Source organism: Rhinolophus ferrumequinum, chromosome 26 (genome assembly GCF_004115265.2).
Source record: "Rhinolophus ferrumequinum isolate MPI-CBG mRhiFer1 chromosome 26, mRhiFer1_v1.p, whole genome shotgun sequence".
Classification (NCBI taxonomy): domain Eukaryota; kingdom Metazoa; phylum Chordata; class Mammalia; order Chiroptera; family Rhinolophidae; genus Rhinolophus; species Rhinolophus ferrumequinum.
Genome location: NC_046309.1, coordinates 14,558,109 through 14,582,270, shown reverse-complemented (window position 1 = coordinate 14,582,270; position 24,162 = coordinate 14,558,109). Strand labels below are relative to the sequence as shown.

Genomic DNA, 24,162 nt, shown 5'->3' with positions numbered 1-24,162 from the left:
TAGTCTTAACCCCAAATAAGCCCACTTTGATAGACCCTGAATTCCAGTTTTTGTCCCCTAACCCAATGATGCTGTGAAATGAAATTCTTTAGAAACCAGAAAAAAAGTGTCACCTCTCTGGTAACCCACCTCTTGATTTCCATTCTCCTCCAAAATTTGTCCTTGTAAATATTTACCACCCTGCTAGCTTTTATATGTCTTCAAACACACTTTTGAAAATATCTTTCCCACTTTCTGAATTTTCCTCACTAAGTGGTTCAGTCTGAATCACCTACTCTGCCATTACCAAAAGTCCCACAAATAGTACAGACCTACCCTAAAGATATTGCAGATTTGGTTCTAGACCACTGCAATAAAGACAATATTGCAACAAAGTGAGTCACACAATTATTTTTTTTGGTTTCCCACTGCATATAAAAGCTATATTTGCACCATACTGTAGTTGATTAAGTTTGCAATAGCATTATGTCTTAAAAATAAAATGTACATACCCTGTTTCCCCTAAAATAAGACCTAGCCAGACAATCAGCTCTAAGGTGTCTTTTGGAGCAAAAATTAATATAAGACCCGGTGTTATTTTACTATAATATAAGACTGGGTAATATAATATAATATAATACCGGGTCTTATATTAATTTTTGCTCCAAAAGACGCATTAGAGCTGATGGTCTGGCTAGATCTTATTTTCAGGGAAACACGGTACCTTAATTAAAAAACACTCTACTGATAAAATGTGCACATGAAAATTATGTTTATACTATACTGTAGTCTATTAAGTTTGCAATAGCATTACATCTTAAAAAATGTACATATCTTAATTAAAAAATACTTTACTGCTAAAATATGCTAACCATCATCTGAGCCTTCAGTGAGTTATAATCTTTTACTGGTGAAGGGTCTTGCCTTGGCGAAGATGAAAACGCAATATCTACAAAGTACAATAAAGCAACGCACAATAAAACAGGTGTGCCTGTGCATGATTTGATTCGAACATTGGATTTATGTGAGGCAGGAAGTAAAAGATAAAACCAAAATATTGGCTGGTTCTTAAACATCGATAACCTTGATAACCTAGTCTAAAGAGGAAAGAGATTCAATAATTTGTGGGGAGCCATTGACAATTCTTGAACAGAGGAGTGGTAACCTGAGAGCTACATGTGAGGAAGATGAATTGGGCACTTATGTGTCGAACAGATTGGAAGGGGATGAGAGCAAAATCAGGAAGGAGAGTGAACAGGCTTTATCAAACCTGCAGAAAAGAGGTGAAGATTCTGAATGAGGGTTGTAGTGGTGAGACTAGGAAGACAGGGCAGAGGGCACTCTTAACCCAGAAAATCCCCAGAGGAGAGGAGAGATAATTTCTTAGGAGAATAAAGAACCTGCCACTGAAATATATGCACTAATGACAGCACGTGGTCAGGTAGATGGGACAACCTCCCGAGGAGAGGGAGATCCCTCCATTCTGTGATATCAGAGATTCTCTAAGTGACATTGACTGACGGCACAATTCTTGTTTGGGGTAAGAAGAAAGCCCGAGCCTCTTTGTTAATAACCAGAGATCCTGGGGCATCAGGACACAAGCCAGGAGGTTTCACAGAAAATAAAGAGCACAAAGAAATAGACTTAAGAGTGCAGAGGGTGAGATGTGCATTCCCCATCACTCCATGACAGATGAACCTTGGGGACTCCTAGAACTATCATTACTGGTTCCGTTGAGTGATGAAAAGGTGCCCACTACGGTTACCTTCTGAGGTTTCTAGGTAGAGTCTGAATCCAACGGAAATATAAACCTTTAAACTATACTCACATCTTTCCTGGCCTAGATGGCTGCCATGTACTCTGGATATTTTTCCCTATCTTCCCTCCCATTTATATGAATGAGTGTCAAAAGGTAGGTACCTGTGAGGAAATAACTTCTGCTTTCACTGTGATCTGGGAGATGAAATAAAATAAAACTAAAATGTTACTTGAGGAAGGGCTATATAATTTCATAAATAAATTACCAAGTGTGGCATCGATCGGAGCGGAACTTGTGCTACCGATGGAGGAGAACAGCAAGTCACACATACATAACCTGTTTGCTCCTGCCTTTTTCATTAATTGCCTGAGCCAAATCAATATTATCCACTAAAAGCAAATGTACGTTCCTCTTCCTGTCCTATGCCAGGACCCCTTGACTTCCTCAGACCTGGAATTCAAGAATACGCTGACCCCTCTCCCAATATCTTCTGGGCTCGTATTGTCTGTCCCAAAAAGTCCCTGCTAATTCTCCCCAAAGGACCCCACCTCCTGCCATCATTTCTTAGGCTCCTGTGGGCAGCCTCATGTAACCCAATGAAAGTTAGAACACAGGTGTGCTTAGGGGGTTGGAAACCTATCGGGTAGAGTGAGAGCCGAGCAAAACTGTCCAAGGGAGAGACCGCAATGTTCCTAAAGGTAGGGCTGTATTTGCTGATTCACCACTGAACCCCCACCCCTGGTACCATACCCAGCTTATAGAAGACACTGCATAACTACTGGAACTATTGAACTGGTATGAGGAAAGCAAGGAAAAGCAACAAAGCATCACTTCTCTTCAAATAACTCCTAAGAATTTTGCCACCTGAGAGCAGGGCAATGGACTGACCCAATGTTTTTCTAGCTTCCTCACGGCACAGTCCCAAGGAGAGCCCCCTGGGAATGCGGTCTGACTTTTTCTCACTATTCCTTCCGCGAAAAAGCCAAACAGCCGTTGGGTTTCCAGACTCCTGAGAAAGGGAGGACTATATGACTTTCCTGTGTTTTTTGCAGGGAAAGAAGGAAGATGAGGGTAGGATGGGATGAAGGTGCTGAGAAGTGTATGAGGGTAGAGAAGGATAAGAAAATTCGGGAGAGTTGTTGGAGTAGGGAAAGGTTTCACTAATTGGCTCCCACCATCCACTACAAAGGGACTCAGCACCTGTTGGTCTGGACCCAGCAGGAGGTGCTGGGGTACCTTCCTGCTGACTGAATAACTCTACATATTCAGAGCTAAAATTGGGGTGTGGGAAGGGGACCATCAGTAACCCACCAACCCTGGAAACTACATAGTGCTGCGGGACCAATCATCTTTGATCAACACACTCATCAGTAGCTAGTCCAGCAGTGGCTTTAATGACTGTCCCTGATGGAAGGGGGTATCTGCCTGAACCAGACCGAAATCTAGTTTCCCTCGGTGATTTCTACCACCAAAGGACCTGGGGTCCTTTCTTCTAGCTACAATTGCAGGAATAATACCTTGCTTACTCCCAAAGCTAACCTTCAGAATAAAAAAGCAATGGTACACTGCAGAAAAAAGATTTGAAGGTGGCTATGTGGAAATGGATGCTTCCAGACCTACAAAAAAATATAGCAGCTAGGAGGGGACAATTATTAGAGGTCCCTGTAGTGTGGCTTATTCTCTTAGCTTCTCCAATCTCTGGGCCCTGAAGAAATCTGAATTCTCTCTTATTTTCATCCATCTATCCCAGATGGAGTTTAGGATTTCCTCCGGAACTCCCTGATCAGGGAAGGAAGCAGCAAATCTCTCTGTTTTGTTCGCATCCTCCATTGCTGGCTTCTGGCCCACGCTGGGCTACGCTTCTGCATTCACTGCTCTGACTCTTCAGAAGTCACTCTCCAGCTTTACAGGCCACTGGCCCTCGAGTTGGGCTTCCATTTTAAACAACGAGTGTGTGTGTTTGGGGAGCGGGGTAAGGGTGTGGAAGGGTGATCCTTCTTTTTCTCCTAAAAGCCTCAGCGAGGCAAGTTTTCTTCACTACACACAGCCACAAAAAGGCAGCAGCCTCAAGTCCATACCTCTGGGGGCAAAAGCAGAGCTCAGCTGTGTGTCACATCTTCTGTCCCCACCTGAGACCCCTGGCCTCCAGAGAAGGGCAAAGAACGAAACAACCTGCTTCTCACCCTGACTTGACAGTGAGCGTTGAGTTCACTCCGCAGTGGGGTTTTCCTGGACTTCTTTGTGGAGATGACACACTCCCCGCATTGGAAATTATGCTTTGAACTCTAGGCCAGTATCTCCCAAAGTGAAGTTTACTGCCACAGACTCCCAACCATGGAATCAGCGCCTCAGAGGACCAAGGGGACCAGAAATCTAGAACTTCAATAGGTCTTTACATGATTCTTAGGCACTGGCAGGGCTCCCAAACTCAAGAGACAACCCCAGGCCCCAGATAAATAAGGCAAATAACACACATGAATAAAGCAAGCTGGGGAGGGGGCATGTAACTTTGCAAACCAGGAAATGCGGCCTCTAGGAAGCAACTTCTAGCTGCTGCTAGTTGTTGCCATGTGGGAATCGAGGCTCAGTGTTCTCAGATATGCCTGTATTTCTACAGACGTGCAAAAATCACATTTGAAGTGAAATCTCTTGATCTTTCAGTGTTGGCCACAGTAAAATACTCCGTGCTCCTAAATGAAACACAAACGTGATTTGGCTCATGGGTTTCCAGTTCACAGTCATGACTGAGAACCACTGATTTAGGACAGATTTGAGACTCACTAAACTTTAGGATGTTTTTCATCCATCCCAAGAAAGACCCTGTGCATCCTAACTTAGGATAGCATGGGTTATCCCTCAGATGCCAAAGGAGAAGTGGCCTCCTACTCTGCTAGTGGAGCCCTTTAGTTCCTCCTGAGGAGGAGAAGGGAGACCTCGTTTTCAAGAACCTTTGGGTGAGACCCAGTCTCATTTCCCACCGTCAGGCCAGGAACAGACACCACAGCTCCCATTACAAGGGAAGACACTCTCCTGGTTCAGAGCATTTGCTCCTGAGAGGAAGGGTGAGGGGTGTGTCTCCCTGACATCCAACTGCCATGCCAAAGTCCCTAAACATCCTCAGAAATTCATAGAGTTGAGGCTCCTAGGTCCTTCCCTCGAGTTCCCCAAATCTATAGGAAGAACAAAACTGACCTGATTTCAAAATGTAATCACCCACAACATCTAAAACCTGGCCTTGAGAAGCAGCAAAGCAAATAGGAAGAACTAACCCTGTGTATTTCCTAGCCTGTGGTTTCTACAGTGGCTCTTACAGACATCAGCTAAACCCTCCAGAAGCATTTTCATTGCTGATCTCTGGTGGGATCTGCAGAGAGCAATTGCTCCAGCTTCAGCAGGAGCCCCTGGCCTGACTGTTAGTATTTTCCACTCAAGCAGAAAAATGAAGGTAAGGGTCAGGGAGTGAAAGCCACAACCACACACGATCTCACGCGTTTCTTCCTCTTCCCCTCACACCTCCCCAAGGCCACTACTAGGAGAGTCCTTACAAGGAGGTTTGAAGACAAGAAAGAAGAAGAGAAGAGAAAAAAGAAAACCACACCGACATGGGTTTGCTTGAGGTGGTCTTGACCTTTCGTTCCCCTTAGCCAGCCCTAGTGGGTTCCACACGTGACACTGCTAGAATGTAGGAACAGAAGGAGAAAGGAATCCAATGTAGAGGTCAAATTTAAAAGTCCCAATGAAAGAACTCCAGGGGAAGCCATCGGTAAGAATATCTCCGGAATATAGGATCACTCTGGTCCAAAAGGGCCACCGTTAACTCAGGACCAGATACTCATTTAGACGGAGGAACTCAGGGGTAACTCTGATAATCATTTGAATACTGAGTTTAGTTTTTATGATACACTGGAGAACGGAAGGGAGCGGTGACGCCATTAACGGGAACACTGACACACATCCCCCACCAATGTACTAAAACTCTAGTAACATCTTGCTTTGTTTGGGTTTTCTAAACTGACTGATGACCAGCTCCACCTTGAAACCCTTTCCAGAAAGTTATCCATCCCTTCCCCCCACTCCCAACACTCTTGGGATTCTACACCCTGGAATGAGACCAGGGAATCTACAATTTTCCAAAAACTCCTCGGTGAATCCTAGGATAAGCAGAGCTTCAAAACCCTGGGTTCAACCCATGAGATTCGCAAAATGAAATTCGCAAGTCAAGTGCCAAACTAGCCCATCTGGTCTCATTATGCAAGGAAAGGAGCCCCAAAGTGTGCCAATTTGTTACAAGTGGCCTGAAAAAAAATACATTTATTTTTCAAACACTTCCTCTCTGGGAATAATAAAGTGAATTACAGCAGGCTAGCTCCATGGTGACATGTTCCCTGATTCCAGTTCACAGAGAGAATTTAAAGCTGAAATCCTTTCTGCGTTCTTCACCAGTGCTTGCTCTGGGCCAGGGACGTGCGGGACACTTTATACACATCATCGCAATTAACCCTGTAAGGAAGGTGGCCTCATCCCCTGCTACAGGTGAAGAGGTAGCCTCAGGAAGGTTTAAGTAACTTGCCTAACTAGGGAAGTGGGGAGGGGTGAACTGAATCTACATCTGATCCCAGAGCCTTCTGCCTTTAAGCCTATAGCATGTTGTTTCCTTAAGCCTGCCAACCTCTACACCTCTGCTGCAGTTTCTAGGTCTTAAAATGGCACTTAAAAGTCCCCTACAGGCCAACGTAGTTCCTTTGGTGCTTTTGCCAAGGCCCCCCTGAACGCATGCAGCCATGGCTGAGGCTATAGCAGGGGGCAGAGGTCAAGAGGAGAGGCTGGGAGCTACCGTTTCCCCCCAAATAGGACCTAGCCGGACAATCAGCTCTAATGCATCTTTTGGAGCAAAAATTAATATAAGACCCAGTCTTATTTTACTATAAGACCAGGTATAATATAACATAATATAACATAACATAATATAATAATATAATACTGGGTCTTATATTAATTTTTATTTCAAAAGACGCGTTAGAGCTGATTGTCCGGCTAGGTCTTATTTTCGGGGAACACGGTATTACAGGGCTCCTGCTGAGGTTACCAGGTGAGGAGCAGAGCTGTCTCCGAGACCCTGGCTCACTTACCTACCAGGCAGAAGAAGCAAAGGACAGGCATTCCAGAATGACAGAGAAGGCAGGGAAGAGGTGAAAGTCACCGGGACCCCATCAACCCCCAGCAGGAGAATGAAATCAGTGCTGAAGGTAACAGGAGAGTTTGTTGGTTGCCTGCATTTCTTTTCTTTGGGCTGCTCTGTATTCCAGCCTTAGGCAGCAGCTTGCAAATGAGCCCCGGGGATGACAAGAAACCAGAGAGCACCTCTCTTTGTAGCCACCACTACAGATCCCTAGATCACCACGACCGAATTAGGACAGAAAGCCATTACTGACGCATACGCGGCCCTGGGGAGTCTCAGCATGAGCACATCCAAGGCTGTGGAACAAACCGTGAAACCAAAGAAAACACCCAGCCAAACAGAGCCCTTTGAATTGGTGGCTTCACTCCAGGGCCGTGGATGGGGACAGCGTGAAGAGAGACAAAGACTCACTTTGGAAAGGCTCAAAAGAGTTTCTAGGAATGCCACATCCCAAATCCGGTGGGGTTTGTGAGGGGTTTGAAGAGCCCTTGGGTTGAACACCACTTAGTTGTCGTAGCAGGAAGTGGAACTGTAGACTCACCTTGTTCCCCCCTCTCTTTTATAAAATTAAATCCTAATGCAAAATAATTCAGTATAGAGTTTAATTCTAACTTCGAGATGACTGAGGATTTTTATAAGCTAATGAGCCTAGGGCAATTTCAAGGGCGAGTGAGTTTTGTTTATTTGTTTTTGTTTTTTTAACGTCCCATCATGTTGATTTGTTTTTTGTTTTTTGTTTTTTAATGTCCCATAATGGAGTATATCTTTGGTGGGTTTTGTGTAGCGGAAGGAATCCAGAACAGGGGGCACCGACCTGGAAAGAGACAACACTGACAACAGTGGGAGAGCCTGCAGCTGAATGGGCGCCAGTCTGGGTTCTGTTCCCACCACCCATCCCTGAAACACTTGTTTTAACGCCACTTTGGCCATGTGCTCGCCAAAGTCCAAGACCAAGAATTCTACCGTGTTTTCCAATAAATACCCAACCTAGCTTTTTCCAAAGCTAGAAATGGGGCACAAACACCCATCTGTCTTTTCCTAATTTGCATGAGTGAAATAAACCGCATCGCCACCACACCTCAGAATGCCAGAATCCCAGAGAACCTAATCTCCACACCCACAAACTATTCACTACTCTCTCCCTTTGAGTTATCTAGCTGAACTGCTTAGTTCAACCACTGGAAATGGCTCTGAACTTGGTTGCACATGAGAACCACCTGGAGAACTTTAAAACCTGGGACACCTGCACCCCAACCACAGTGACTTTGATAAACTTGCTCCATCTGAAGATTTTTGAAATCTGGAACTACATACACTGGGAAAACCTTAAAAGTGAGTGGACGCTAAAACATCCCTGTGGACAGATTTCCTCCATGCTGGAAGGACCATCTGCATGAAGCCCTTTGGTGTTCTGAAAAATGGCGAAGTACACTGACTGCAGGAAGATGTGCTCAGCAGTCAGGAAAACTGCTATTTGGATTAAGTTACTGCTGTATCTTTAATATTCCCTGTTTTTGTTTTTTGGGTTGTTGTTTGATTGGTTGGTTGGTTAGGGAGTAGCCCAGGAGGTAGACTTTCCCCCTAAAATGAGTTTCAAATGCTCAGCTTCTATATAGGAGAAGACAGAGCAGGGGGTGGGTCCTCCCTTTACCAGGAGGGAGGGGCTAAGCCCAGACCCAGGTATCACTTGGGGCACTGGCCCAGACTTTAGGGACCTCACCAGTGCCAGCCAAGCTTGCTCTGCTCTTGTTGCTCTTTTGGTGCCTTAAGGTGATAACCTACCCCTGCACCAACGGGGAGGTGTGTCCCGTCAGGAGGGCATATTCCCTACAGAGAAAATGAAGGCTGCAATATGGGTCTTCAATTGGGGCTCAGGGTACCCCCACCCCACAGCATGAGGATGAGCCCACCCATCCCCTGGGCACAGGATGCCCAGGAAGGAGGCGTCTTGTAAGTAGGGGGCCCGCCCACCCGTTGTGAAGCGGTGTAAGTTACTCTCTGTGTTACTCTCCTGGTCCTTCGTTAACCTGGACCTATCAGAGAAGTTTTCCTCAGACTAACGGCCTTATCTCTCTCGTCGGGAGGGATGTGGAGAAGGACCTTTTGGATTTTTGGAGAGTGCCACACGGGCAGTCAGTCAGCATTGCTTGAGCTGCCGGAGGCAATGAGTGGACTCTTAAAGGGATGTGAGTGCGGTTCACTGGTTTAAAAGTTCATCATAATTTGGGTGTTAACCACGATATGATTATTTTGGATTTGCAAGGCAGTGAGTTCTGCTATCCACAATGACCTCCCCCGGGCCCCCAAAGTCTCTGTCTGAGAGACTCATCGCGGGAGGAGGAAGGAGATGATTCAGCTCCTCTGCCTACGCATGACCCCAACAGGCCACCGTGGCCTAGGGCTCCAATCACACTTTCCCACTGGGCTGCAGTGACACATCTCTGCCATCCGCGCCTCATCTCATCTCCAATCTGGACCTCAATCCTCCCTCTCCTGCTGACCCCCAGGCTGCTCACACACCGCCCTCTGGTGGGACCAGGCACCTCCAACTCAGTCACCAAAACGCAGCCCCCTTAGTTTCTTCTACGCCTGCTCCTTCTCCTGCGTTTTCTCCCTGCGTTGGAGCAGCGCCCCCCACGGGGAACTTCCAGCCCCTCAACGGCCTCATCTAATTACCGTCAAGTCCTGCTCATTAACCTCTGACCCACTTCAGGGCCCTCCCTCCCTTCCCTCCCATGGACTCCAGTGCGTTTGTCTCCTCTTCTCTGGACGGTAGTAATAACCCCCTGACTCCCCGACTCCAGCTTTATCGGCTTCCTCTCCACGCCACCCACCATACCTCCAAGACTGTGATCGCTCTTTCTAAAAAGATAAACCGAAGTAGGTTATTTCTCTTTCCAGCCCTGGAATAGCAGCGTCCTGCAGGCTCTCTCAGCCCTGCGACATCCCTGGGCCACAATGCAGCTGCACTCGGCTCTTGTATGTAGAGAAAGGATCTCAGCAACCAGCCCCAGTCCTGCTGAAAGTGGAGCCTGTCAGCCTGGGTACCTCGATGTCCCCATACCAGCTCTGTAACTCCCCTCACATACTGTCTCTTTCCTCCTCTCCTGACCAGATGCAGAAGTCCCAGGGGAGACCTGAGCAGTCCTTGGGGTGGTAGAGCCACAAGATGGAAGGAACCTGGGTTCCTGAATGACTGCCTGGAGCAAAATCCCCCCACCTATTAACCACTATTCGATGGCGATGTGTGACCCTACTGAGACTGGGTGTTGTTTGTGACAGACTTTGCATACCCTGATTAATGTACCACGCAGGAGCACCTCAAGAAGAAACGAACAAGCCTATAATAGAAGCGCAGTGTTCATCCATTCATAGACCTTTAATTACAAAAGTCCAGACCGCCTTACTGAGTAGCGAGTGTGCCTCGCTTGTTTCTGCCATGACAGGCAGCCATGCTCATCCACAATTAGAGCTGTCCATCCGTGACAGTCTGTACAGCCAGCCCCACACCCTCTCGGTCACCCTCTAGTTTCCCTGCCCGAATACCACTGAAGGAAACTGCGATATGATTCCAGGTGTCACCTTTCAAAGGGTGTTCGTGGCTGTGATTTCAGCCCTGGAAAAACCTTGCATCCTTTTAACATCCAGAACGAATCCTCTTCACACCACACGTCAATGTTAAATCAACAGTGCGTCCCATTAACCTGCACCTCTGTACATTTATTTTTAAAAAGCGGTGTCACTCTCCTTTAAACGAACATACTAATTAGTGTATTAATAAATAGCTGAATGGAATCAATGAGACATGTAATCAAGGTCTGACCAGGAGTCAGGCCAGGTGGAAGCGGGTGGAGGGGAGGAGGGCAAGGGAAAGAATCTTACCCGCAGGTTTGCGAAGAAGGGGCCTGTGAAAATCAATGCCCCCACGTGCAACTGAGACGTAGCCAGAGTTGACAGTGTACAGAAAACTAAGTGCCTCCCTCTATTTGACAGGAAACCCCTGGTGAGAATTAAAGTGAGTAGCAGGGAGGACGGTACATGGGGCTGCAAAAGCCCAGAGATCACATCCAGATCACAGCTGGCCAAGCTACCCAGAACCTCGTGCTGGAGAGCTGAGTCCTAGAGCTTGATTTAAAATACTGAAAAATAACAAGCAAGTGTTTGAAGCAAACACTTGCTCCAAACAAGAACCCAGAATGGGGGTTATCTGTTTGAGGCTCTTGGTTAGTCTTCCTCCCTTTGGAAATCCTGGTCCCTAACGAGTAGCCAGAAATACTTCTGCTCCAGGAAATGGGGCACTGGGAGAGCAAGGGCCTAGAATTCTAGACAGCCTTGGGGGTGGGAATGGGACAGGCCCTGCTCCTTCATCAGCCGCCAATTTCCTGCAGCACACCTTCTAACAGGAAGACTCTGGGAGGTGACAAGAGCAAGCGCTTTTGCAGGGATGAGGTTTCCAGCTGAAGTGGTGATCTGATTCCCTGCAAACACCCCACCTCCCACCTACCCCTCCATCCACCTTTCTGTTGGAGCTCAGGTTAGCATGGATACTCCAGCGGCATTTCCTCCTTCTGGAGAAATACCTCTTTGGGCCCCAAAACTCTGAGCCTGCATTTTCATTTCCTTGGAGATTAACATCAGGAGTAACACCCTTCTATTCAAAATCAATTAGGTGCCTGAGCTGCTTCCCCAATGCCAGCTAAGTGACATTAGCTGAAGTGGAAGTTGTGTTAGGGTGAAGAGACACCAAAAAGATATCTTGCCTTGGGTCCAGCACTGCCCACAACAAGCTCCCTTAGGGGGTGGTCCTGCCAGGAGTCAGGGGATTGGCTTGTTAGCTCAGGATGGAATGCATGGCTCAGGCTTCTGGGGTGTCCAAGGGGCCCCACACCGTGAAAATTAGGTTCTTTCCAATGCTGGTTCCTGAAGAAGCCAGTCTCTCGGGGTGTACCTCGCAGGCTGAAATCCTGCTGCTCTGAATACCTATCCCTGGCACCCACGTCTACACCCAGACGATCTAGAAGCAGAACCTGCTTCCTGAGGCCTGTTCCTGCCAACCCCAGGTGTGGCCTGTGACCCGCTCACACTGAGGTCAGCATTTCCCGGAATGACAGTGAGGAGACAGATTAAAGGAAGTGTGGGGACATGGGGGAGGCAATCTCAGCAGCTCTTGAGCTCTTTCCCACACTACGACTAATGGTGTTTTGCCCCAAGAGGCTCCTAACACTGCTGGAAAGATCACCGTTTCCCCCAGACCTCCCCAGAACCGTCAGAAAAGCCAAAGGGTTATAGCCATCGGCTCAGGGGCAGGGTTTCCTGACAGGTCCACAAAATGAAACGCAGAAGGAGAGGCCAGAGGCGACTGTCTCCAGACCCAATCTGAAACACAGTGGTGATCAGGGTCCTCCCCTGTTTGAGAGTTTCTAGAAAAGTTTCCCACTGCCAATCAACATCTTACCCCTCCACTGAAATGCCACCATTGGTTTCCTCAGGTCCAGCATTATGCTCTGCCCTCCAACAACCGACTCCTCCAGGACCTTCCCTTGCCTGTGGCCCAGAGGACCCTTAGGACAGCACTAAGCAGAAGAGGGGACTGGAGCTGTTCAGACAGTAGGGTCCCACTCATCTCCAAGGCTACTGGAGAGAATCAGAGAAAGTCATCCTCTCTGTTCGGCCAAAGCCACCTCGGGGGAAGAAAAAGGCAACCCTTTCCTCAGCAAGAAGATGGAAGAACAAGGCTTGGCCAAGGGAACATGGGCAGAATGTCAGCTCTCACCCCTCCCTAGGACATGGATACACAAACACAGTGTATAGTACTAGAGGCCCTTTCTAAAGAAAGAAAAGGAGAGGCGGAAGGAAGGACCTTCATTCTGAATGGAGTATTAGGGGAAGATTCAACTACTTCCTGGTTTGGTCCAAGAAAACCCTTAGAGATATAGGTGGATAGGTAGGTAGAAAAGCAGACAGACAGATACATATAGCCTCTACATATATCTATATCTATATCTATAGCTCTAGAGTGAGTATTTTCAAACCACAGCTCTCAGGACCCATGCTCCGGCAATGGCACAGAACACCGAAAGTGAAGGCTATTCTAGTAAATCCAGGGCTTATGGTCACTGTAGATAGGCTGAAGAATGGAGGATGGCGTGACAGTGTGCCCGGGAGTTGCCTCCTTGCCCTCAGGGGACAGAGGAGAAGTGACCGGTCTCTTGATGTGTGCTTGCCGGGGAAGGACAGTCACATTCAGAGTTGGCCTAGACTCTGTTCGTAGAGGCCTCTTCATCAGAATCCACCAACGCGCTGCAAGTTTCCAGGTTTCCCAAGCGTTTGTTCCCTCCCCACAGTGACTAATCACCTTTCTCCACAGTCAACCAGTGGTTCCTGCCTCCCTCAGCCAGAGTGTTGCCGGGAATAATGCAATGTTCCAAGCTTAATAGCCTGTCCTCATGCAGAGATTTTACTGATTTCAGAGCCGAGGTGGTTGGAGGAGTTAGGCATATCTGACAACCAGGGTGGCTCAGGGCCAAGGCTTCGGATTGGAGAGCTGGATACACACAGTGAAAACCACACAGGAAAACCCCAGAGGCCCTTCCTGTCTAGTTTAAGGTGCCTTCCAGAAAACCAGGGCCTGGACCTGAAGACAGCGGACATGGGCTCTTTTCATAAATATTCCCTGTCGGTGACAAGCGAGTGTCTCCGGGTTTGTCAACGCCGTGCACACTGGACCCGCCCCTCTGGTCTCCGATGGACCATGTCAGCTTTATGACTTTGTCAGAGGCAAACTTTAGCAGATGCCTCTTCTGCAATGCCTGGCAAAATTATCAGGGAGGCTGTAGGCAACAATTACCCCCTCGCGGGTAGTCACTGCCTGGAGTCAAAGCCGACTCTTTCCTACTTGCTCCCTCTTAAACCACATCTAGAGTCCTAGGTGGTAACCCTGAAAAAACCAGCAGCCATCGCCACTGCCTGGCAAGAAAAACACATTATCTAAGATATCCCTGGAGGTTCTATCACTATAAAAGCAATGTATTTTTACATGCGTGCACTGGCAAAATGGACGGCTGAATTGAACACAGATTGGATATACAAACATGGTGGTTAAATCTAAACTCCAGGCAAATGCTGGATCTTTCAAAAATGAAGGAATCCCTACATATATTTTAAAATCTTTTTTAAGAGGTCTTACTTAGCTGGAAGGCCAGGATGGATCCATAGGACCAGCCGCCGACCGTTCTTCTCTTCCCATCCGCTTGCAGAACCTCAAGGTGGTCGGACCACTGCAGCCCCGTGTCAGAAACAGATGTGACTATTTACAGACCAAGAAAATGGAAGTGCTTTCATCCAACAGAGTGCCAAGAAGCATAATGAGTGTTAGGTATCTGAAGAGCAGGCAATAATTTTCAACAATATTATGCCTCCATTTATTAAGCATTTACTAAGTGCCAAGCCATGTGTATAATGCCACTGAATTGTCACACCAGTCCCATCATGTACTAGTTTACTTTTCTAATGATAAAGAACCTGAGCACCAGTGAGGACTCTCAACATCACACAGCTAAGGAGCAGGGCTTGGTGACATCTGTAATTCACTTTAAAACACAGCTTTAACAGTGTGCTACAATGTGTGTGAGTTTTAATCTATACCCAAGAAGGATGAGTCAGCATCTGAAGTGCTGTCATGAAAAATACATACTCCAGGGTTGGTGAGTTGGCTTTTAAAAGACTTGCGTCAGAGTCCATTCTATTTCAACCACATTATCTCAACCGGCCCTGCTGGGTTTGTTCAAGAATGGAAGAGATGGTAGAAATAATTTTTCAATGGGAAGTTAAGTGGTGTCAAGGACAGCTGATTGGTTAGAAATACTGTCTAGACACATCCCTGCCCTACGGACACAGAATCTGGCAAGCCCAGAGCATTTGGCGGCTCCGTTCTTGGCCTTGGAATGGGGATGTTTCATATTTCAAGAGATCCTGTCTTCTGATTCTCCTAGAAAGTGAGCTGAAACCTGCAACCAACATAATGTTGTTGTATCTGTCTCAAGGAAACCTTCCTTCAAACAAAAACTTGTCAGAATCACTATTGTGGATTGAGTGTTTGTACCCTCCCAAAATTCACATGTTCACATCCTACCCCCACACCCCCAGTATGGCGGTTGTAGGAGTTGAGGCCTTTGGAAAGTAATTAGGTCACGTAGGTAGTGCCCTCCTGAATGGAATCAGTGTCTTTATAAGAAGAGAAGCAGACTAGATCTCAATATCCCTCTCCCCACCCCCACCTCTTTGTCTCCCATGTGAGGACACAATGAGAACATTGTCACCTGGAACTGGGGAACGGAACTTCACCAAGAACTCAGCCATGTGGCACCCTGATCTTGAACTTCTAGCCTCCAGAACTGGGAGAAACACGTGCTGTAGTTTGCGCCTCCCATCTATGGTGTTCTGTTACTACAACCTAAGCTGAGCAGCCTCCCACGGTGCTTCCCAAGTTTTCTCACTTCCTGGCACACACAGAAAATGGTAATATTTGCACTACACCCTGGGGCCAGAGAGGGCTGGCCTGGGGACTGTGCCCGCCACACACCCTACGCGTCCACCCACAGGGCTGAGGGGATTCACTCTCTCCACAAATCTGCAAAACCGTTCTCTGGAACAGTAGTAGGGACAGAATTCAGGGTTTTCGCTCTGACCTTCAAACATAGGTTGTCTGACTTTTCTTGTGTCTGTTCCCTAACAAAGATTGGTATATATGGCACTGATATTTGACACTGATTTGTTTGGAAGGCTGTGGAGGACGAAGCCTACAGCTTGCAGCTACTCGGAATCATTGAAACCTGAGACCTCAACTAATCCGATCCCTGGGAACGGCCAGCTCGGCGTAGGCCAAGGTCTGTCTGCCTCCAAAGTCTGTGCTGGGTCCTCAACACTCCATTGTTTTTTGGCCCAAAGAAGCTTCATCAATGGTTATTTGTCAAACCTACAAGGGAAGCTCTCAAGGAAATGCCAACGAGTGCTGCCCTTGCTGCTGTGCAGTTTCACGTTTTTATCAGTAATTTGAATGAGGACTGAGTCACACTTATCGAATTTGCAAATGACAGATTCTAGGACTTGAGAAGGTCAAATGAGATACCAGGAGAGAAGTCATGTGGTATTATTGTAAGGCTTCCCCTACTGAGGAGAATGACACATAGTTCAAGACGATCTGAGCAGGCTGGAACAGGGTCCAAACTGACCCAAAAATGAAATTTAATGTGATACATGTAAGTTCAAAATTTAGGTTTCAAAAAAATATTAATGGATAAAGTCCCACATGGCAGAAGTTCATGTAAAATATACACCAAATGAGTATGGGATGAGTTTGGAGACCCACCGATGATGAACCAGCAGTGGGGTGGGGCTGCCCTTAGAATTTAGGGGAGCTTGTGACCAACAGACTTGACACAAGATGGGTTGTGACACTGGCTTTGCTACTCCCAACTCCTGCAGACTCTGACCTTCGCCACACATCAATCCCGAAGTCCGATGTGGAGTCAGGCCTAACAGCGCATGAGCAGCAGACAGCTCTCCATCAATGTAGAAAGTAGTTAAAAGAGAACGAGGTCTCCATCATGCTCTACCAAAACAGGGTTGTTCCCAAGCCCTGCAAAGACTCCCAACTTGCCAGCACAGCCCAGATGTGTGGCTCAGAGAAAAGAGGTGGAAGGAGAGTTGACAGAAGCCTGAAATGTAAAATTTCTTCACAGAAGATAGAAGGATTAGGGGTCGGGGGGGGGGGGGGGCTACATTAAGCAAGTAATCAACTCCCAAGGGGCCACCATTTGTGCCCCGAAATAAAAATCTTTTTACGTCCTTGAATTTCACTATGCTGCTATCATTTTTATTTTTTCATCTTTGTGAAACCTCAGAACCTTCTGGCCAAAGACAACAGGAAGTCAGCCAAGTTTAATGGTGAACAACGGCTATTCGGTGGAAGACTAACCACCAGCGCGCAGCCATCACAGAGCAGACTTTGTAGGGAAGCTGCTTCCCATTTCCTGTGGATATCCAGGTCTTTCCGTTTATGTGATGCCCTCTACTGTCCAAGAATTCTAGCAATCTTCTAAGCTCAGAAAACCAAGTTTAAGGTGGAGAGAGAGAGAGAGAGAGAGAGAGAGAGAGAGAGAGAGAGAGAGAGAGAGAGAGAGAGAGAAGAAAATCAAACCACCCTCACCCTGGGTCCTAAGGGAAATGCATATGTGTCTAAGACAGCTGCCCACTCAAGAAGCTTGCGATTAAGTGGGAATAGGAGATGTAAACACTTAAAAATACAAGTCAATAAATTGTATTTTACAAACACATCCTTGGCAGCCTGAATGTACAGAGAGTCTCTAGGAAAACAACTCTCTTGTCACAAAACTACCTGGGCTAATACTGGAATGTGGGCAAGGGAACTCATAAAATTTGTTAGCTGGTCAAAACTTTTCCAGGCCTAAAGATTGTTAAAATTTGCATATACATTTGAGGATAGAAATGCCCTTTTTTCAAAGCAGTGTGTAAGGGAAATGCTGCTTTTTACTGAAGCTCTCTTGAACACTCCAAACATAAGCAGCACCCAGTGAAGGCGAGAGAGCTTCTATCACATCTCCAATCCTAGGTGCCAAGAAAATGCCACTTCACTCAATAATGACTGCCATAAATCTAAATACAGGTTTTTAAAAATATGTAATGAGTTTATTTTTAAGTACGTATCAAGAAGCATTCGGTCTTGCTAGCATCAAGAAGGAAGGAAGGAAGGAAAGGAGAAGGAGCTGCAGCACCTTCTTCATGCAATCAGATCTGGGTTGAGCAAAGCTTGCTCCCTCCCACCATGCCCACCACCCAGCCCAGGGGCCTTCCACAGCCAAGATTCTCCGTCCAATTTGCCACCATGCACAGGGGCAGTCCCTCGAGGATTTGCACCTTTCTTGGATCTACTGAGCATAAACCCGGAAGCTCCTTGGAGGACATCTGATGACCTGCAGCTCAGTGGAAACTACAATGACATATAAGAGGGCAGCATGGTAGAGAAGCAGAAGCAATGGGGTTCCCTACCTTTGTCTCAGACTCTGAAGCAGCTTTTGAGCGGTCTCGGCTCACCAATCCTGGAGCTCCCACCCCCAGTGGAGAGAGTCATGGACACCCAAGCGCAGCCCAGGGCAGTGGGGACTAATCTATTTTTGTCCTGACCACATTTCACTGCGGTTAGGTTACTTCCCTTCTTAGGACCCTGGACCTACCCTCTGTCCCTTCTAGGGAAACAAGTTGGCACCTGATAAACAGGGGGAAACTGCTCTGAGTTCCCTGAGATCAAAAGTGTAGCTGTGTAAACATATTAGGTACGGAGTGAAGTTTATGAAATGGACAAGGGCTGGGTACAGAGGCGTAAGGAGGGGAGAAGAGAAACCCTGTCATCTCTGTGGGGCCCTGGAAAGGTTGGAGCTCAAACATATCTCGCCTGCCCCCTGGTCTCTCTCTACAACAGAGTCCACAGTCCAAGCCATTTTTATTAGCAGCTCTGAACTACCCAGAAGCAAGCCAGAGAAGAGAGTAAATCCATCATTTCACTTGAAATTGCACTGCAATTTTGCAGCTAAAGACACCATTTGAGGCTAAACTCCCAGAGTCCCTCATTCTAGAGCACTGGTACCCATGCCAGTCGGACACCTCACACTGCCTGAGGACCTCTATCCCAATGCAGCCTGGCGACCTTACAGCAGCAAAGAGTAGGGGGTTCACACTCTGGGTAAACTTGAAGGAGTTGGGCGTTTTTCTCTCCACACTCTGCTCAAACCAAATGGCCTGTTTTCTAACGTTTTCACAGAATGAAACACAGTGATGGAGCACAGAGCGCTTCAAAGTTTTGCCACCAGCCACTTCCGACATCTCCTGCCATTAATAGGGGCTACTAAACGACAAAGCTTCCTTGCAGAAAGCAAAGGACTTGACACCATTACGTGAACTCATTTATTTGTTTTCGCATAGTGGGAAGATGGATGAAGAAGCACTGTTTGAGTACCTACTAGGTACTATGCTGCTGGTATTTTAATTCAAATCCCTTCACCACAAATATCTGAAGCAAAGGGGCGACAACAAAGAGTGAAACCTGAACGGGGGCCGTCCCACGTAACAGCATTCGAAAATACAGATTTTTCTTTAACACACTTTGGACCAAGCAAAACTTATCTAGTGGTCAGATCCTACCTGCAAGCCTTGATTGTACAGACTGGGTCCTACAACCTGACAGACAATCCATTACTTCTCAAGGGCATGGTCAAAATTTTAATTATCTCTCAGCTCATGATGGAGCTTACTTCACCAGACCACGCTCAATGAAAATGGGGTGCACGCACAAAGAAGGGGGACAAGCTAATGCCCAGAACGCAGGGCTGGTCATTCTCCCTTGCTGAATTCTAATTCTGCTTTTATTCCGAGCTCACTCCATAGTTATCTGCGTACGACTCAACCTCCTATCGGAAAATAGTGAGGATCTCCTAAGGCAAGGTGAATGCCTGGATGTTTTCAGAACGATCTCACGCAAAATGTTCAAGCTAGTATGTTTAATTCAAAACTTGAACCACTTGAAAAATGTAAAAATCTATATGTGGGTCTTCTCGCTTCCTTGGAAGCTTGTGCCAGATCCCAAAATGAACTCCTAAGTGTACAAATGAGACCAGAAGTAAATATCATAGTAAGCACTAGCTGAAGCTGCCAAGAACACAAGAGCCATAAAAGCCGTATATCTGCTGGCCTCCTGGTCCCCTCCACCCGAAAATCCCACATGCACCTCCTCAACTCCCCATGTCCAGAAAAGAACACATTCCCTTTCTCCCGCCACTCCCCTGCAACTGAGCAACTGAGTCTCGGTCGAGAAATCTCAAGCTAAATGAATGGTGTCACCTTCCACCAGCTGCCCAAGCTGGATACCTATACGATGTCCCCAACTCCCCTTACTCCCTCCACCTTCACCACCATCTTCACCATCTGTCAGCTCTAACTCTTAGGTTCCTCTCACATCAACCCCTTTCTCTCCTGTGTCACTGCCTTTGATCAGCCCTCTCCCATGTCTGCCTGTCTCACTGGAATAGCTTCACCCCGATTAATTCTCCGTGCGGCCCCCACAGTGGTCTTGCTCAATGCGAATCTGCTCTGGTTGATTCTCTAACTTGGCAACCCCCAAGGCCTGCCAGATAAAACTCTTAGCTGGACACTTACCCCTGGTTCTGGCCCAGCCTCGACCTGTGTTTGCATCCAGCCCCACCTCCCGCCTCTGCCCTGACCCACTGCAGGTCAGCCATGTGGTGGGCTCTCACTTCTCCATGCCTGTCCTTGCTGCATCCTGCACCTGCCACCTCTTTCTCCTGTTCACCAGGTCAATCCCACTCACCCCACCAAACAGCCCTCACAGCTCAGTTGGATGCCCTCTCCTCCTTCTCCAGGAGACCTTTCCAACATCCTGCCTTCCGTATCTGGATGGGTGTCCCTTCTTATGTACTTTCTTCTTACCACATTGTATTTCAATGATCTATTAACATATGTGCTGTGACCACACCAAGCAGTGAACTCCCTAATGGCAGAAACGAGGTCTTTCATCTCAACACCACCAAACTCTTGCACAGTGCATGGCACGGAGTAGACATTCAATAAGTATTGACTAAATTGACTAGTTGACTGATCAATTGATTAGTTGGTTAAAAATTTCATAACAGTGCATCTAGCTCTCTGGGATATGTAAATCTATACGTATGGGGCAAAGCGAAAGACAGGCATCAAGGGACATGATGACTCCTTTGCTTTTCCCACAGTCCCCCTTTCACCCACTGCTACTGTCAGGTGCAGGACTCCCCCTCCTACCCAGGCTCTGGACTCCTGTATCAACCATCCTTTCTCACAGTCCCTTGCTATCCCATGTGCATTCTCCTTTCTGACCCTCTGCAAACAGCTGTTATGACGTACAGCTCTTCACCACACCAGCAAACACACAGGAGATGGTAGAGGGTAATGGGGAGAGGCCTACGCTTCGGCTGCATTCTCTCTTTCTTGATTTTCTCTGACCTTGTGTGTCAATGGAGTCTTTCTTCTGACGCTCACCTGGCCCTTTAATATGCATGCCACATTCGTCCTCACCTCCTGGGCTTCAGGAAACAGCAAGAGCTTATTCTGGCTTTAAAGAAAGAGAAATCGAGGCCTAGCTCAGACAGGACTCGCTGAAAGATATTCAGCAGACGTAGAATTAGAAACTGGGTCTCCCCATTCCCTGGCCAACACATAATACGTCATCAATTGCCCTGAACATGAAAACCTCAGGATTATTTTGCAGGAGAAAGAAAAAACGGGCCTTGAGAAGCTGTAGCCACATTTCCGACAAGCTCCATTCAGAGGATACCGTAACTTACATAAATGATTTCCTATTACACCGCAATTGTCACTACAACATGACAGTCTTGCAGCCTCCTTGAAGTGTTCCCTTTGTTGTTTTTCTGTACAGATCCCCCAGAAAGGAGACTCAAATATGGTCCGAGCGGGAAAACAAACCACACAACACACGCAGACTCAAATGCCCCTTCTGCATGGCTCCTTCTGAGAAGGGCCAAAGAGGACGCAATGAATCGTGCCCTTGGGCCTCCGTCCTCTCCCACCTGCTCTGTTCCGAGAGCTCTGCTGTGTCCCTGCAAATACGATTCCTTTTTAAAAAAAAAAAAAAAAGAAAGAAAGCCAACAGTTTATGAAGAAGAAATGAAGTGGCAATTTCCCAGCATGACTGGGAATCAATACAAGCTGTTGTCAGGGTTTTCCTTGCGAAGGGCAATGGCTACACTTCTCCAAAGTCAAGAGTGACGGAGCGCCAGTGCTTGACTTACAACTGCTTCGTCATAGCGAGATATTTTTAATTTAAAACTCACTGCAGTTGGGTTCGAACTCAGCTGGGACTTGATTTACTGCTAATTCATTTCCACGAATCCTATAATTCTAAACTCAGTCACCAAACAGTTTAATGCTGATAGAAATCACCAGTGCAAAGCTTTATGAATGGGCGCCAGGGGAATTTTGTTAGTAAGTGTGTGTTATTCACTTTGGAAAGGAGCGTGGTGCTTGGGCAAAGCCTGACCAAGGGCCTGTAATCGGGCACGTGGATGACCAGCCAATGTCCCCAGGTTATCCAAACCCAACTACCGCTCGGGTGACAGTCCACCCCCACCCAAACTCTCAAACGCACACATCATTACCAACGTGAGACGAATACTGGGCGGTGAAATGCTTCCCATGGGAAATTCTTAACTTCGCTCTCCCGGTCACTTACCCAGCGGAGGGTAACCATGGATTTACAGACTCATTAGAAACCTTCAGCCTCTCTAGGGTAGCAAAGTTTCTTTCCCAAGAGAAAATTTGTTTCCACCATCCAAAATTTAGGGAGCTGTGTCTGAAGAACTTGCTTAGTTAATCCAGAACATTTATCTTTGCCAGTTATCGTGAAGCCTATTATTCCGTAAGTGTAGCTGAAAAGAATATGCGGAGAAGGTGAATGTCATTACTCACATATTTTGCAAACATCCATCTTGATCTGTTATGTACAACCGAGAAGTGCTACTTTTTGGAAACATGTCCACAAACCTGTCAAAGCTGTAACCACACTCCTTAAAAGGATCCCTTTAGAAGATACACATCTGAAAGCACTACAGTCGCCCAAGTCTCACAACAATTCACAGCCATTTCTGAGATTCTCAAAAGCAAATGACAAGGTCAAGAGCAAGCCAAACTCCTCCGGAAGCTGGACCTCTCCAGTCTGCATTTTACCAGAGCAGCAGATTCGTTCTCCTGTTGATTTCTGCTCCAAACTAAACTCAGACCTGAAGGCTTCCCCTTGAAGACCAACATCTCCCCAAATGCTTCCTCCTGAACACCCGTTCCAGGTTTAAATACACCCACACGAGGGGATCCCAATGCCAAATAAGCTGGCCAATGGTTGGCTAAGAATAAATAAGCAGGTTTTTCTGGAGCAGAATTCCCAAGCCTTTCATGGGCATCTTGAATCTCCAGGAGGACACAGTCTAAGGTGCTTGTAAGACATATTTGGCCACAGAATGCTTTTCCATGGAGAAACTAGTCCTTGGAGTGCCCTGGGAAATGCTGTTTGGTCGTCCCCGCCAATCTACCAGCACCCAGCACCGAAACCCGCCGCGCGTGTTACGTGGAGAGCAAGTAATCAACTCCATGTGCAATAATGTGAATAGACCACTGCACTCTACCTGCCCCCAAACTGCCAGCACCCAAGACACTCTAGGGTGACGGATGGGCTCTGCTGTTGTCTTGGTTTATTTATCTCAATCTTCTGAAACAGCCGCCCGTCTTGATGTGGTTCCAACCCTGCCCTTGCCAGAAAGCAGACACCCGCCATTGCAGCTGGTTCACACTTCCCTCGTTTTATCCTTTATAGACCATGAGTCTCCACCTTCTCCTGCTCTATTCATTCATTCATTCAGTTTACTCAGCAAATATTACTATTTTTTGATTGCTTCCAGTAGAATAGGCCCGCGGTTCAGCACTGAGTATGGAAGAGAAGTAAGAAAGGGTCCCTCTCAGGGAAAGACATAAAGAAATCACTCCAATGCTGTTGGCATCACTGCTACCGGCAGCAGCTTCTTTACCATTATTTAAGAGTATGAATTAAGTTCCTGAATACACCAGGGACTGCTTCAAGCAGGGGCTGGTCCTGACCCACAGGGAGCCAGAATCTCAAGCAGACATGCTAATGCAGACACACACATGTCCAAGTCAGGGAGTTGCCCTCATCAATCAGCAGTTATGGGCAAGTGCACTTAGGGGAGGAAGATGGTGAAGAGCGCGGGAAAGGAGTCGTAAGCACAGTGCGACCATCTGTCCTTTGCCCGCCTGACCCTAGAGGGGCTTCAGAGCACAAGAGCTGTAATAAAAGGGTGGGGGTCGGGGGAGACTGGCAAGAGGCAATTACTTATGGAAAACATTCTATGCAGGAATGTGCCCTCCTACTTTATACTTCCATAGTTACAATAGTTTTGAAAACAAGGAGAGAGGCAGAGGTCATTTGCATCTGCCCTCTCAGCCACCACAAGCAGACGTGGCTGACACATTCACATCTGACCATGTGAAAGGCACTCCTTAGGTTAAGGAGCCCTAAAAGTTGGGAAGGCCTCTTGAAACCTAACTGGAACCCATTCTTCATGTGATTTCTATTCGGGGCTCGGGTGGGTAACCC

General features: G+C 47.1%; 1 protein-coding gene across 3 annotated transcripts in view; it reads right to left on the bottom strand.

Moving 5' to 3' along the window:
- PLXNA4 (plexin A4) overlaps nucleotides 1-24,162 on the bottom strand; it is a 415,500-nt gene that overhangs the window by 383,248 nt on the left and 8,090 nt on the right. The window contains exon 1 of one of the 3 annotated variants that reach the window (XM_033098741.1): nucleotides 17,985-18,024. The exons of the other annotated variants lie outside the window; for them this stretch is intronic. The gene's annotated coding sequence lies outside the window, so the exon portion shown is untranslated. Of the gene's footprint in view, nucleotides 1-17,984; nucleotides 18,025-24,162 lie in introns of those variants that run through there. 3 annotated transcript variants of the gene reach the window in all.